General features: G+C 45.5%; 1 protein-coding gene across 1 annotated transcript in view; it reads left to right on the forward strand.

Annotated features, from left to right (window-relative positions):
• Window positions 1-16,941, forward strand: part of C3H10orf90 (chromosome 3 C10orf90 homolog) — a 392,649-nt gene that overhangs the window by 270,120 nt on the left and 105,588 nt on the right. The window lies entirely within an intron of this gene.

Genomic DNA, 16,941 nt, shown 5'->3' on the forward strand with positions numbered 1-16,941 from the left:
CTCTTTATCAACCAGTCTATATATTAGCAGCAGACACAGTACAGTGCGGTAGTTCACGGCTGTGGCTACCTCTGTGTCGGCACTCGGCAGCCCGTCCATAATTGTATATACCACCTAACCGTGGTTTTTTTTTCTTTCTTTATACATACATACTAGTTACGAGTATACTATCTCTTTATCAACCAGTCTATATATTAGCAGCAGACACAGTACAGTGCGGTAGTTCACGGCTGTGGCTACCTCTGTGTCGGCACTCGGCAGCCCGTCCATAATTGTATATACCACCTAACCGTGGTTTTTTTTTCTTTCTTTATACATACATACTAGTTACGAGTATACTATCTCTTTATCAACCAGTCTATATATTAGCAGCAGACACAGTACAGTGCGGTAGTTCACGGCTGTGGCTACCTCTGTGTCGGCACTCGGCAGCCCGTCCATAATTGTATATACCACCTAACCGTGGTTTTTTTTCTTTCTTTATACATACATACTAGTTACGAGTATACTATCTCTTTATCAACCAGTCTATATATTAGCAGCAGACACAGTACAGTGCGGTAGTTCACGGCTGTGGCTACCTCTGTGTCGGCACTCGGCAGCCCGTCCATAATTGTATACTAGTATCCAATCCATCCATCTCCATTGTTTACCTGAGGTGCCTTTTAGTTGTGCCTATTAAAATATGGAGAACAAAAATGTTGAGGTTCCAAAATTAGGGAAAGATCAAGATCCACTTCCACCTCGTGCTGAAGCTGCTGCCACTAGTCATGGCCGAGACGATGAAATGCCAGCAACGTCGTCTGCCAAGGCCGATGCCCAATGTCATAGTACAGAGCATGTCAAATCCAAAACACCAAATATCAGTAAAAAAAGGACTCCAAAACCTAAAATAAAATTGTCGGAGGAGAAGCGTAAACTTGCCAATATGCCATTTACCACACGGAGTGGCAAGGAACGGCTGAGGCCCTGGCCTATGTTCATGGCTAGTGGTTCAGCTTCACATGAGGATGGAAGCACTCAGCCTCTCGCTAGAAAAATTAAAAGACTCAAGCTGGCAAAAGCAGCACAGCAAAGAACTGTGCATTCTTCGAAATCCCAAATCCACAAGGAGAGTCCAATTGTGTCGGTTGCGATGCCTGACCTTCCCAACACTGGACGTGAAGAGCATGCGCCTTCCACCATTTGCACGCCCCCCCCAAGTGCTGGAAGGAGCACCCGCAGTCCAGTTCCTGATAGTCAGATTGAAGATGTCAGTGTTGAAGTACACCAGGATGAGGAGGATATGGGTGTTGCTGGCGCTGGGGAGGAAATTGACCAGGAGGATTCTGATGGTGAGGTGGTTTGTTTAAGTCAGGCACCCGGGGAGACACCTGTTGTCCGTGGGAGGAATATGGCCGTTGACATGCCAGGTGAAAATACCAAAAAAATCAGCTCTTCGGTGTGGAGGTATTTCACCAGAAATGCGGACAACAGGTGTCAAGCCGTGTGTTCCCTTTGTCAAGCTGTAATAAGTAGGGGTAAGGACCTTAACCACCTCGGAACATCCTCCCTTATACGTCACCTGCAGCGCATTCATAATAAGTCAGTGACAAGTTCAAAAACTTTGGGTGACAGCGGAAGCAGTCCACTGACCAGTAAATCCCTTCCTCTTGTAACCAAGCTCACGCAAACCACCCCACCAACTCCCTCAGTGTCAATTTCCTCCTTCCCCAGGAATGCCAATAGTCCTGCAGGCCATGTCACTGGCAATTCTGACGAGTCCTCTCCTGCCTGGGATTCCTCCGATGCATCCTTGCGTGTAACGCCTACTGCTGCTGGCGCTGCTGTTGTTGCCGCTGGGAGTCGATGGTCATCCCAGAGGGGAAGTCGTAAGCCCACTTGTACTACTTCCAGTAAGCAATTGACTGTTCAACAGTCCTTTGCGAGGAAGATGAAATATCACAGCAGTCATCCTACTGCAAAGCGGATAACTGAGTCCTTGACAACTATGTTGGTGTTAGACGTGCGTCCGGTATCCGCCGTTAGTTCACAGGGAACTAGACAATTTATTGAGGCAGTGTGCCCCCGTTACCAAATACCATCTAGGTTCCACTTCTCTAGGCAGGCGATACCGAGAATGTACACGGACGTCAGAAAAAGACTCACCAGTGTCCTAAAAAATGCAGTTGTACCCAATGTCCACTTAACCACGGACATGTGGACAAGTGGAGCAGGGCAGGGTCAGGACTATATGACTGTGACAGCCCACTGGGTAGATGTATGGACTCCCGCCGCAAGAACAGCAGCGGCGGCACCAGTAGCAGCATCTCGCAAACGCCAACTCTTTCCTAGGCAGGCTACGCTTTGTATCACCGCTTTCCAGAATACGCACACAGCTGAAAACCTCTTACGGCAACTGAGGAAGATCATCGCGGAATGGCTTACCCCAATTGGACTCTCCTGTGGATTTGTGGCATCGGACAACGCCAGCAATATTGTGTGTGCATTAAATATGGGCAAATTCCAGCACGTCCCATGTTTTGCACATACCTTGAATTTGGTGGTGCAGAATTTTTTAAAAAACGACAGGGGCGTGCAAGAGATGCTGTCGGTGGCCAGAAAAATTGCGGGACACTTTCGGCGTACAGGCACCACGTACAGAAGACTGGAGCACCACCAAAAACTACTGAACCTGCCCTGCCATCATCTGAAGCAAGAAGTGGTAACGAGGTGGAATTCAACCCTCTATATGCTTCAGAGGTTGGAGGAGCAGCAAAAGGCCATTCAAGCCTATACAATTGAGCACGATATAGGAGGTGGAATGCACCTGTCTCAAGTGCAGTGGAGAATGATTTCAACGTTGTGCAAGGTTCTGATGCCCTTTGAACTTGCCACACGTGAAGTCAGTTCAGACACTGCCAGCCTGAGTCAGGTCATTCCCCTCATCAGGCTTTTGCAGAAGAAGCTGGAGGCATTGAAGAAGGAGCTAAAAGGGAGCGATTCCGCTAGGCATGTGGGACTTGTGGATGCAGCCCTTAATTCGCTTAACAAGGATTCACGGGTGGTCAATCTGTTGAAATCAGAGCACTACATTTTGGCCACCGTGCTCGATCCTAGATTTAAAGCCTACCTTGGATCTCTCTTTCCGGCAGACACAGGTCTGCTGGGGTTGAAAGACCTGCTGGTGACAAAATTGTCAAGTCAAGCGGAACGCGACCTGTCAACATCTCCTCCTTCACATTCTCCCGCAACTGGGGGTGCGAGGAAAAGGCTCAGAATTCCGAGCCCACCCGCTGGCGGTGATGCAGGGCAGTCTGGAGCGACTGCTGATGCTGACATCTGGTCCGGACTGAAGGACCTGACAACGATTACGGACATGTCGTCTACTGTCACTGCATATGATTCTCTCAACATTGATAGAATGGTGGAGGATTATATGAGTGACCGCATCCAAGTAGGCACGTCACACAGTCCGTACTTATACTGGCAGGAAAAAGAGGCAATTTGGAGGCCCTTGCACAAACTGGCTTTATTCTACCTAAGTTGCCCTCCCACAAGTGTGTACTCCGAAAGAGTGTTTAGTGCCGCCGCTCACCTTGTCAGCAATCGGCGTACGAGGTTACATCCAGAAAATGTGGAGAAGATGATGTTCATTAAAATGAATTATAATCAATTCCTCCGCGGAGACATTGACCAGCAGCAATTGCCTCCACAAAGTACACAGGGAGCTGAGATGGTGGATTCCAGTGGGGACGAATTGATAATCTGTGAGGAGGGGGATGTACACGGTGATATATCGGAGGGTGAAGATGAGGTGGACATCTTGCCTCTGTAGAGCCAGTTTGTGCAAGGAGAGATCAGATTAATTGCTTCTTTTTTGGGGGGGGTCCAAACCAACCCGTCATATCAGTCACAGTCGTGTGGCAGACCCTGTCACTGAAATGATGGGTTGGTTAAAGTGTGCATGTCCTGTTTTGTTTATACAACATAAGGGTGGGTGGGAGGGCCCAAGGACAATTCCATCTTGCACCTCTTTTTTCTTTTCTTTTTCTTTGCATCATGTGCTGATTGGGGAGGGTTTTTTGGAAGGGACATCCTGCGTGACACTGCAGTGCCACTCCTAGATGGGCCCGGTGTTTGTGTCGGCCACTAGGGTCGCTAATCTTACTCACACAGCTACCTCATTGCGCCTCTTTTTTTCTTTGCGTCATGTGCTGTTTGGGGAGGGTTTTTTGGAAGGGACATCCTGCGTGACACTGCAGTGCCACTCCTAGATGGGCCCGGTGTTTGTGTCGGCCACTAGGGTCGCTTATCTTACTCACACAGCGACCTCAGTGCAAATTTTAGGACTAAAAATAATATTGTGAGGTGTGAGGTATTCAGAATAGAATGAAAATGAGTGTAAATTATGGTTTTTGAGGTTAATAATACTTTGGGATCAAAATGACCCCCAAATTCTATGATTTAAGCTGTTTTTTAGTGTTTTTTGAAAAAAACACCCGAATCCAAAACACACCCGAATCCGACAAAAAAAATTCGGTGAGGTTTTGCCAAAACGCGTTCGAACCCAAAACACGGCCGCGGAACCGAACCCAAAACCAAAACACAAAACCCGAAAAATTTCAGGCGCTCATCTCTAGTATATATATGTATGCATGTTTAATATGCTATGTATATGTGTACATGTATGTGTGTGTGTATATGTATATGTATATATATATGTTTTTGTATCCATGTATCCTTGAGAAAAACACCCAGCGTGGTGTTGAAACGTTGGAATTTACATGATGTTTGTTGCATAAAAATGTTTTTCATCTTTAAATCCGTGGAGTACCGCCTGCTTCTGTGGTGAGGGGGTCATTGCCTTGTGGCTCCGGTCACCACGAACACCCGCATTGTATATACTACTGAGGAGGGCACCCCGGTCTGTACCACAGCAATTGTTCCTGAGTGCCAACTACGTCCACTACATATATATATATACACATATCTACACATATATATATACCGTGTATATATATATATATACAGGTTGAGTATCCCTTATCCAAAATGCTTGGGACCAGAGGTATTTTGGATATCGGATTTTTCCGTATTTTGGAATACTTGCATACCATAATGAGATATCATGGTGATGGGACCTAAATCTAAGCACAGAATGAATTTATGTTTCATATACACCCCATACACACAGCCTGAAGGTCATTTTAGCCAATATTTTTTATAACTTTGCACATTAAACAAAGTGTGTCTACATTCACACAATTCATTTATGTTTCTTATACACCTTATACACACAGCCTGAAGGTCATTTAATACAATATTTTTACCAACTTTGTGTATTAAACAAAGTTTGTGTACATTGAGTCATCAAAAAACAAAAGTTTCACTATCTCGCTCTCACTCAAAAAAGTCCGTATTTCGGAATATTTGGATATGGGATACTCAACCTGTATATATATATATATATATATATATATACATACACACACACACACACACTAGTTTTACGGACCCAGCATATACTGGGTCACCTCAGTCCCCACCCCCGTGATTGGCTCCACCCAGTTCTGGAAACCCCCCCATGCAAATCCTGCGTTTGCCACTGGTCTATTTGGGGGTAAGCATTGGGACGTCAGGTCCCCTGAACTGTTTTGTCTGGTCCACTCCGGGGCATCACACCCTAAACACTTATAGTCACTATTTTTTCACTACCTCCTATGTGTGTCATTTTATCCATGTATTTTTTTCACCCACTTTATATCTAATTTTAAGATACTTTCTGCACTCAGTAACTACCTATGCTTCTCCTATACTTTATTACACCTCACGATTTTCTACTAGTGCGATGCCTTGGGGGGGTTCTTGGCTGGGCTGATTTGGGGGTGCCCTTGAGTCCCAATGTGAACCCCAAAGTGTTAGGGACTTGCTCGATAGAGGTGACCTCGACGCGGTGAGCAAGCCCATATCATTGGCCAATTATATGCTAACAACCTCTTATTATATATTATATATTGTAATTTACAGTAATAATTGTATAGTGCATCTGTCCCCATTTCTTCCCCTAAAACCTTAAAAACAAAACAAGGTCCAATTTATGTGATTTTAGCAGTTTTGAATGTTTTTTTGAAAGAAAAAAAAAAGATACAAAACCAAAACGTGATGTCGGTTTTGGCAAAACCAAAACATGACATTAATACAGATTCAAAACACTCAAAAAACTCTTCTGTGTTTTTATATTACTGTACAAACAATCGTTACATTAAGTAAATGACAGCTTTGATCACCAGCCCTAACTCTCACTGTGTGCTAATTCAAAGTATGTCTATACTTTTATAGATGAGGGAATTTGAACTGGATTTGACACTGGGTTGACAGCAGACAGCCCCAAACTGCACCATGGGGATCATTCCGAGTTGATCGCTCGCTAGCAACTTTTTGCAGCGCTGCGATCAGATAGTCGCCACCTATAGGGAAGTGTATTTTCACTTTGCAAGTGTGCGAACGCTTTTGCAGCCGACAGGACAAAAAAGTTTTTTGCAGTTTCTGGGTAGCTCTGGACTTACTCAGCCGATGCGATCACGTCAGTCTTTTTGGTCCCTGAATTGATGTCAGATACCCGCCCTGCAAATGCTTGGACACGCCTGCGTTTTTCCAAACACTCCCACAAAACGGACAGTTGACACTCACAAACGACCTCTTTCTGTCAATCACCTTGCGATCGACTGTGCAAATGGATTCTTCGTTAAATCCATCGCCCAGCACTGATCCTCTTTGTAACCGTACGACGTGCCTGCGCATTGCAGTGCATACGCATGCGCAGTTTTGCCAAGATTTAACCTGATCGCAGTGCTGCAAAAAGTTGCTAGTGAGCGATCAACTCTGAATGACCCCCCATATGTCATACTCCTGAGCAGTGTAACTCCTACTAGGGGAAGACAACTGGCAGGAAAATAAAACGGTTTCCGTGATCCATTTTTTCCAGCAACTTGAAGTTCACATTGTGCAGCGCAGTGTGGGAATGTGTAGTGCTGTGTGCGAGACAGATCACAGGCTGCTGGCAAACAAAGTCTAGCCTTGATGGATTGTCTTATCCCAGATTCAGAGGGGAATATATGATTTCAACCTCTTTACATACCAGTGTTTTGTAAAATAGGAAGTGTAGTCATGAACACGGAGATTACAGTACTCTAATAAAAAACGTGTTTTAGGGGTCTATTCGTCATCACGCTTGCAAAAAGACCACAGATTTTCAATGGGATTCATGTCTGTTCCCAGGCCAGTCTAGAACCTTTATATTCTTCCCAGCCATGAAATTCTTGACCATTTTGGATGTGTGGCATGGGGCGAGATCCTGTTGGAAGATGTGTGATCCATCTGGGAATGTTTTTTCCAGCTCTGGAATCACTTTGCTTTGAAGAATATCAATGTACTGAGCTGAGCGCATCATGCCATCAACTTTCTTCAACAGTGTCGGACTGGGGCATGTAGGGCCCACCGGGTAAATGCAGTGGTAGGGGCCCATGTTTAGGGCTGTGGCCAGTCTGCTGAGGGGGTGTGGCCTGCCACCTCATTGGTTTGACTAACAATTAGAGAGTGCAATGTCTGGGCCCCTTCATAAATATATACAGAAAATTCAGCTGCTGCATGCATGATAATGTACCAGATTAATAACAGATTAATAACAGCAATGCACTTTATACACCATAGTCCAGTATAAGGTAACATATGTATAATGTATAATTCAAGTGCACAGTCTAGAACCTGATCCTTAGAGCAGAAGGTGGGGCCCCAGGCAGTGGGGCCCACTGGTGGTTTCCCCTGTACCCCTGTGGGCCAGTCCAAGCCTAGGCTTCAAGCTCCCAACACCATAGTAGCTGAAGCATCCCCAAAACATTTTCTTTTCTGGCTGCACACTGATCAATGTGACAATCACTGATCTTCTCTGCAGTTGACCCTCGAACATGTTGACTTCTTTGTCCCTGTTTAAAGAAGTGGCTTTCATCACTGAAGATAACCTTCCGCCAGTCTTCCTTGGTCCTGTTTTTATATTTCTGAGCCCATTTGTAACGCTTTGCTTTCATAGATTTTGTGAGCAGCTGTTTTTTCACTGGCCTTCTAGCCTTCCATCCAACTAAAAGAAGTCGCCTGCGCACTGTAGATGAGCTAGCCTGTATTCCAATTTCTAAATATAGTAAAGAGTTAAAACAAAACAACTGTCCAAAAGCATCCATAAAATAAATTCAGAAGCCAAATTATAATTTTTCGGAAGATGGAAAGAGATTAAGTATCAAAAACATAAAATCGCCTCTTGTTTCAATTAACTTGCGGAAGGGTGTATAAAGATGTGATAAAGCAGTACGGCAGTACGGATGTTGTAATGGTTAGCATTACTGCCTCACAGCACTGAGATCATGTGTTCAGTTCCCACCACAGCCATAACTGTGTAGAGTTTGTATATTCTCCCCAACTTGCGTGGGTATCCTCTGGGTACTCTGGTTTCCTCCCACAATCCAAAAATATACTGGTAGGTTAATTGGCTCCAAACAAAATTAACCCTAGCGTGAATGTGTGTGCGTGTACATGTGATAGGGAATATAGACTGTAAGCTCCACTGGGGTAGGGAGTGATGTGAATGAGCAAATATTCTCTGTAAAGCGCTGCGCAATATGTGTGCGCTATATAAATAACTGGTACTAATAATAATCATAAAGCAGTGATAAGTGCAAGGTGATAACGCACCAGCCAATCATTACGGATTTGAAAAATGACTGGCTGGTGCGTTATCACCTTCCACTTATCACTGCTTTAACCCTTCTTTATCCCTTTTCCAGACTAAATAGATCTGCTCCCCTGTGTCAGTTCGCCTCTGAGTTCTCCCCGCCCCCCCTCCCCCGGCTAGTTCACAGTGACGTTTGCCTGTTGCGTCTGGTAAAGTTTTCTGCCAAGAACACTGCCTCCCTCTTTATCTGTACATCTGCTACCGTCTCCAACTGCTTCTAATGCTTTCGCTCTGTCTCTCCTGCCCAACACCAGCGCTTACTGCCTCGCTTCCTCCCTACACCTGTCCCCGACAATCCGCCTCCTGCTGCCAACGATCACTTACCACCTGACACCTCTGACGTGACTGCTGGGAATTGTAGCCCATGGTCTGTCAGTGTAATGGCATGCGCATACACTTTAGCGTGATGCTCAATGTCAGAAGTTATCCCTTGCATAGCAGGGTTCTGCAGATCTATTATGCATTGTACTTTGCTATTGAGCCTGATCAGCAGTATGAGGAATGTAAGCAACAGTTAGGAACACAAAAAGATTATACCAATTGTATAGTCCAATTTTCTGGGTTTATTTCAACATAAAAAGGAAATATAAAGAATATGTGAAATTTGGTATCTGGATGATAGGTCGACAGTCAAAAAGTCGACAGTCAAATGCCAAATGGTCAACATGCATCTGGTCGACATGGTCAAAAGGTTGATAGGTTCAAATGGTCGCCAAGACAATGGTCGATACATTAAAAGGCCGACGTGGGTTTTTTTTTTCCATACTTTACCATCCACTTGGATTACAATTGGGAATAGTAATCTGTCAACCTTTTCATGTGTTGATCATTTGCATGTCAACCTTTTCACCGTCGACTTTTTCATACTGTCGACCTTTTCACCATGTCTTACACTTGCGACATTGTGTTCTTGGGACTGCAGAATGCTCGCCTACAGTTTTGATTGCCACCAGGATACATCCCAAAAACATTTGCTTCTGTGGTATAAGAAAGTGGTTTGCTGATAGTTATACCCCTTTCATACCGCAGCTATAACCCGGTAAATTGCCGTTTTTTAAGCCTTCCAAAACGGGTCTAGCTGCTGTCTGAAAGCTCCACATTGAATTTACCGGTTATAGAATACCAGTATTTTAAAATGGTTAAAAAGCAGGGTCCTACACGGTTCAGACCCGTTTCATTGTGCAATGTGAAAGGCTCAGAAACGGTATTTCCAAACCACAGAAGGTGATAGGCTGTCTCCATGCGTGATGTCACCAGGCAGAAGCAGGAAATAAACTGGAGTAAACACATGAGAGTGAAGAAGCGTTTTATTATACAGAAAAAATACATTTTAAAATGGCAAATTGGAGTGATGAGGAGGTTAGGGAGCTGCTTAGGATCAGAGAGGATGAAGAAATATGTAGACAAATCACTGGGACAGTGAAGATGCAGTAATCTACAAAAACATGGTAAAGATGCTTGAAGCTGCTGGGTTCCATTGTACGACTAGCCATGTGTGGACCAGAAAAGTCCATTTAAAATGACAACCACTGTTTTCTATGGGTGAAGCGGGTTCAGTGTGAAAGGTACCAAAACGGTAATGAAATGGCAAAATACCGGTTACAACATGCGATGTGAAGGGGGTTTAACTTAGTGATGTGCACCGGAAATTTTTCGGGTTTTGGTTTTGGGTTCGGTTCCGCGGCCGTGTTTTGGGTTCGAACGCGTTTTGGCAAAACCTCTCTGAATTTTTTTTGTCGGATTCGGTTGTGTTTTGGATTCGGGTGTTTTTTTCAAAAAACCCTAAAAAACAGCTTAAATCATAGAATATGGGTGTCATTTTGATCCCATAGTATTATTAACCTCAATAACCATAATTTACACTAATTTCCAGTCTATTCTGAACACCTCACACCTCACAATATTATTTTTAGTCCTAAAATTTGCACTGAGGTCGCTGGATGGCTAAGCTAAGCGACACAAGTGGCCGACACAAACACCTGGCCCATCTAGGAGTGGCACTGCAGTGTCACGCAGGATGGCCCTTCCAAAAAATACTCCCCAAACAGCACATGACGCAAAGAAAAAAAGAGGCGCAATGAGGTAGCTGTGTGACGACTAAGCTAAGCGACCCTAGTGGCCGACACAAACACCTGGCCCATCTAGGAGTGACACTGCAGTGTCACGCAGGATGGCCCTTCCAAAAAATACTCCCCAAACAGCACATGACGCAAAGAAAAAAAGAGGCGCAATGAGGTAGCTGTGTGACGACTAAGCTAAGCGACCCTAGTGGCCGACACAAACACCTGGCCCATCTAGGAGTGGCACTGCAGTGTCACGCAGGATGGCCCTTCCAAAAAATACTCCCCAAACAGCACATGACGCAAAGAAAAAAAGAGGCGCAATGAGGTAGCTGTGTGACGACTAAGATAAGCGACCCTAGTGGCCGACACAAACACCTGGCCCATCTAGGAGTGGCACTGCAGTGTCACGCAGGATGGCCCTTCCAAAAAATACTCCCCAAACAGCACATGACGCAAAGAAAAAAAGAGGCGCAATGAGGTAGCTGTGTGACGACTAAGCTAAGCGACCCTAGTGGCCGACACAAACACCTGGCCCATTTAGGAGTGGCACTGCAGTGTCACGCAGGATGGCCCTTCCAAAAAATACTCCCCAAACAGCACATGACGCAAAGAAAAAAAGAGGCGCAATGAGGTAGCTGTGTGACGACTAAGCTAAGCGACCCTAGTGGCCGACACAAACACCTGGCCCATCTAGGAGTGGCACTGCAGTGTCACGCAGGATGGCCCTTCCAAAAAATACTCCCCAAACAGCACATGATACAAAGAAAAAAAGAGGCGCAATGAGGTAGCTGTGTGACGACTAAGCTAAGCGACCCTAGTGGCCGACACAAACACCTGGCCCATCTAGGAGTGGCACAGCAGTGTCACAAAGGATGGCCCTTCCAAAAAATACTCCCCAAACAGCACATGACGCAAAGAAAAAAAGAGGCGCAATGAGGTAGCTGTGTGACGACTAAGCTAAGCGACCCTAGTGGCCGACACAAACACCTTGCCCATCTAGGAGTGGCACTGCAGTGTCACGCAGGATGGCCCTTCCAAAAAATACTCCCCAAACAGCACATGACGCAAAGAAAAAAAGAGGCGCAATGAGGTAGCTGTGTGACGACTAAGCTAAGCGACCCTAGTGGCCAACACAAACACCTGGCCCATCTAGGAGTGGCACTGCAGTGTCACGCAGGATGGCCCTTCCAAAAAATACTCCCCAAACAGCACATGACGCAAAGAAAAAGAAAAGAAAAAAGAGGTGCAAGATGGAATTGTCCTTGGGCCCCCCCACCCACCCTTATGTTGTAAAAACAGGACATGCACAGTTTAACGAACCCATCATTTCAGCGACAGGGTCTGCCACACGACTGTGACTGAAATGACTGGTTGGTTTGGGCCCCCACCAAAAAAGAAGCAATCAATCTCTCCTTGCACAAACTGGCTCTACAGAGGCAAGATGTCCACCTCATCATCATCGTCCGATTCATCACCCCTTTCACTGTGTACATCCCCCTCCTCACAGATTATTAATTCGTCCCCACTGGAATCCACCATCTCAGGTCCCCGTGTACTTTCTGGAGGCAATTGCTGCTGGTGAATGTCTCCATGGAGGAATTGATTATAATTCATTTTAATGAACATCATCTTCTCCACATTTTCTGGAAGTAACCTCGTACGCCGATTGCTGACAAGGTGAGCGGCGGCACTAAACACTCTTTTGGAGTACACACTGGAGGGAGGGCAACTTAGGTAGAATAAAGCCAGTTTGTGTAAGGGCCTCCAAATTGCCTCTTTTTCCTGCCAGTATAAGTACGGACTGTCTGACGTGCCTACTTGGATGCGGTCACTCATATAATCCTCCACCATTCTTTCAATGGGGAGAGAATCATATGCAGTGACAGTAGACGACATGTCAGTAATCGTTGGCAGGTCCTTCAGTCCGGACCAGATGTCAGCATCAGCAGTCGCTCCAGACTGCCCTGCATCACCGCCAGCGGGTGGGCTCGGAATTCGTAGCCTTTTCCTCGCACCCCCAGTTGCGGGAGAATGTGAAGGAGGAGATGTTGACGGGTCGCGTTCCGCTTGACTTGACAATTTTCTCACCAGCAGTTCTTTGAACCTCTGCAGGAAAGAGAGATCCAACGTAGGTTTTAAATCTAGGATCGAGCACGGTGGCCAAAATGTAGTGCTCTGATTTCAACAGATTGACCACACGTGAATCCTGGTTAAGCGAATGAAGGGCTCCATCCACAAGTCCCACATGCCTAGCGGAATCGCTCTGTTTTAGCTCCTCCTTCAATGCCTCCAGCTTCTTCTGCAAAAGCCTGATGAGGGGAATGACCTGACTCAGGCTGGCAGTGTCTGAACTGACTTCACGTGTGGCAAGTTCAAAAGGTTGCAGAACCTTGCACAACGTTGAAATCATTCTCCACTGCGCTTGAGACAGGTGCATTCCACCTCCTTTGCCTATATCGTGGCCAGATGTATAGGCTTGAATGGCCTTTTGCTGCTCCTCCATCCTCTAAAGCATGTAGAGGGTTGAATTCCACCTCGTTACCACCTCTTGCTTCAGATGATGGCAGGGCAGGTTCAGGTGTTTTTGGTGGTGCTCCAGTCTTCTGTACGCGGTGCCTGTACTCCAAAAGTGGCCCGCAATTCTTCTGGCCACCGACAGCATCTCTTGCACGCCCCTGTCGTTTTTTAAATAATTCTGCACCACCAAATTCAATGTATGTGCAAAACATGGGACGTGCTGGAATTTGCCCAGATGTAATGCACGCACAATATTGCTGGCGTTGTCCGATGCCACAAATCCCCAGGAGAGTCCAATTGGGGTAAGCCATTCTGCGATGATCTTCCTCAGTTGCCATAAGAGGTTTTCAGCTGTGTGCGTATTCTGTAAAGCGGTGATACAAAGCGTAGCCTGCCTAGGAACGAGTTGGCGTTTGCGAGATGCTGCTACTGGTGCCGCCGCTGCTGTTCTTGCAGCGGGAGGCAATACATCCACCCAGTGGGCTGTCACAGTCATGTAGTCCTGAGTCTGCCCTACTCCACTTGTCCACATGTCCGTGGTTAAGTGGACATTGGGTACAACTGCATTTTTTAGGACACTGGTGAGTCTTTTTCTGACGTCCATGTACATTCTCGGTATCGCCTGCCTAGAGAAGTGGAACCTAGATGGTATTTGGTAACGGGGGCACACTACCTCAAGCAATTGTCTAGTTCCCTGTGAACTAACGGCGGATACTGGACGCACGTCTAATACCAACATAGTTGTCAAGGCCTCAGTTATCCGCTTTGCAACAGGATGACTGCTGTGATATTTCATCTTCCTCGCAAAGGACTGTTGGACAGTCAATTGCTTCCTGGAAGTAGTACAAGTGGTATTCCGACTTCCCCTCTGGGATGACGATCGACTCCCAGCAGCAACAACAGCAGCGCCAGCAGCAGTAGGCGTTACACTCAAGGATGCATCGGAGGAATCCCAGGCAGGAGAGGACTCGTCAGACTTGCCAGTGACATGGCCTGCAGGACTATTGGCTTTCCTGGGTAAGGAGGAAATTGACACTGAGGGAGTTGGTGGTGTGGTTTGCGCGAGCTTGGTTACAAGAGGAAGGGATTTACTGGTCAGTGGACTGCTTCCGCTGTCGCCCAAAGTTTTTGAACTTGTCACTGACTTATTATGAATGCGCTGCAGGTGACGTATAAGGGAGGATGTTCCGAGGTGGTTAACGTCCTTACCCCTACTTATTACAGCTTGACAAAGGCAACACACGGCTTGACACCAGTTGTCCGCATTTCTGTTGAAATAATTCCACACTGAAGAGCTGTATTTTGACCAGGCATGTCAATGGCCATATTCGTCCCACGGACAACAGGTGTCTCCCCGGGTGCCTGACTTAAACAAACCACCTCACCATCAGAATCCTCCTTGTCAATTTCCTCCCCAGCGCCAGCAACACCCATATCCTCATCCTGGTGTACTTCAACAGTGACATCTTCAATTTGACTATCAGGAACCGAACTGCGGGTGCTCCTTCCAGCACTTGCAGGGGGCGTGCAAATGGTGGAAGGCGCAAGCTCTTCCTGTCCAGTGTTGGGAAGGTCAGGCATCGCAACCGACACAATTGGACTCTCCTTTGGGATTTGTGATTTCGAAGAACGCACAGTTCTTTGCTGTGCTTTTGCCGCAAGTCTTTTCTTTTTTCTAGCGAGAGGATGAGTGCTTCCATCCTCATGTGAAGCTGAACCACTAGCCATGAACATAGGCCAGGGCCTCAGCCGTTCCTTGCCACTCCGTTTCGTAAATGGCATATTGGCAAGTTTACGCTTCTCCTCAGACGCTTTTAATTTTGATTTTTGGGTCATTTTTTTACTGATCTTTTGTGTTTTGGATTTTACATGCTCTGTACTATGACATTGGGCATCGGCCTTGGCAGACGACGTTGATGGCATTTCATCGTCTCGGCCATGACTAGTGGCAGCAGCTTCAGCACGAGGTGGAAGTGGATCTTGATCTTTCCCTATTTTTTTAACCTCCACATTTTTGTTCTCCATATTTTAATGCGCACAACTAAAAGCCACCACAGGTATACAATGTAGATGGATGGATAGTATAGTATTATATTACTTATGGACGACGAGTGCACTGACGACACAGAGGTAGGTACAGCCGTGGCCTACCGTACTGCTTATATATATATATATATATAATATATACTGTATATAACGGACCTGGTGGACACTGTCAGCAGACTGCTAAACTAGTATGAAGAAAAAAAAAACCACCACAGGTATACAATGTAGATGGATGGATAGTATAGTATTATATTACTTATGGACGACGAGTGCACTGACGACACAGAGGTAGGTACAGCCGTGGCCTACCGTACTGCTTATATATATAATATACTGTATAATGGACCTGGTGGACACTGTCAGCAGACTGCTAAACTAGTATGAAGAAAAAAAAAACACCACAGGTATACAATGTAGATGGATGGATAGTATAGTATTATATATTACTTATGGACGACGAGTGCACTGACGACACAGAGGTAGGTACAGCCGTGGCCTACCGTACTGCTTATATATATAATATACTGTATATAACGGACCTGGTGGACACTGTCAGCAGACTGCTAAAGTAGTATGAAGAAAAAAAAAACCACCACAGGTAGGTATACAATGTAGATGGATGGATAGTATAGTATTATATTACTTATGGACGACAAGTGCACTGACGACACAGAGGTAGGTACAGCCGTGGCCTACCGTACTGCTTATATATATAATATACTGTATAACGGACCTGGTGGACACTGTCAGCAGACTGCTAAACTAGTATGAAGGAAAAAAAAACCACCACAGGTATACAATGTAGATGGATGGATAGTATAGTATTATATTACTTATGGACGACGAGTGCACTGACGACACAGAGGTAGGTACAGCCGTGGCCTACCGTACTGCTTATATATATATATATAATATATACTGTATATAACGGACCTGGTGGACACTGTCAGCAGACTGCTAAACTAGTATGAAGAAAAAAAAACCCACCACAGGTATACAATGTAGATGGATGGATAGTATAGTATTATATTACTTATGGACGACGAGTGCACTGACGACACAGAGGTAGGTACAGCCATGGCCTACCGTACTGCTTATATATATAATATACTGTATAACGGACCTGGTGGACACTGTCAGCAGACTGCTAAACTAGTATGAAGAAGAAAAAAAACACCACAGGTATACAATGTAGATGGATGGATAGTATAGTATTATATTACTTATGGATGACGAGTGCACTGACGACACAGAGGTAGGTACATCCGTGGCCTACCGTACTGCTTATATATATAATATACTGTATAACGGACCTGGTGGACACTGTCAGCAGACTGCTAAACTAGTATGAAGAAAAAAAAAAACACCACAGGTATACAATGTAGATGGATGGATAGTATAGTATTATATTACTTATGGACGACGAGTGCACTGACGACACAGAGGTAGGTACAGCCGTGGCCTACCGTACTGCTGCTTATATATATAATATACTGTATAACGGACCTGGTGGACACTGTCAGCAGACTGCTAAACTAGTATGAAGAAGAA

The sequence above is a fragment of the Pseudophryne corroboree genome, chromosome 3, assembly GCF_028390025.1.
Source record: "Pseudophryne corroboree isolate aPseCor3 chromosome 3, aPseCor3.hap2, whole genome shotgun sequence".
Taxonomy (NCBI): Eukaryota; Metazoa; Chordata; class Amphibia; order Anura; family Myobatrachidae; genus Pseudophryne; species Pseudophryne corroboree.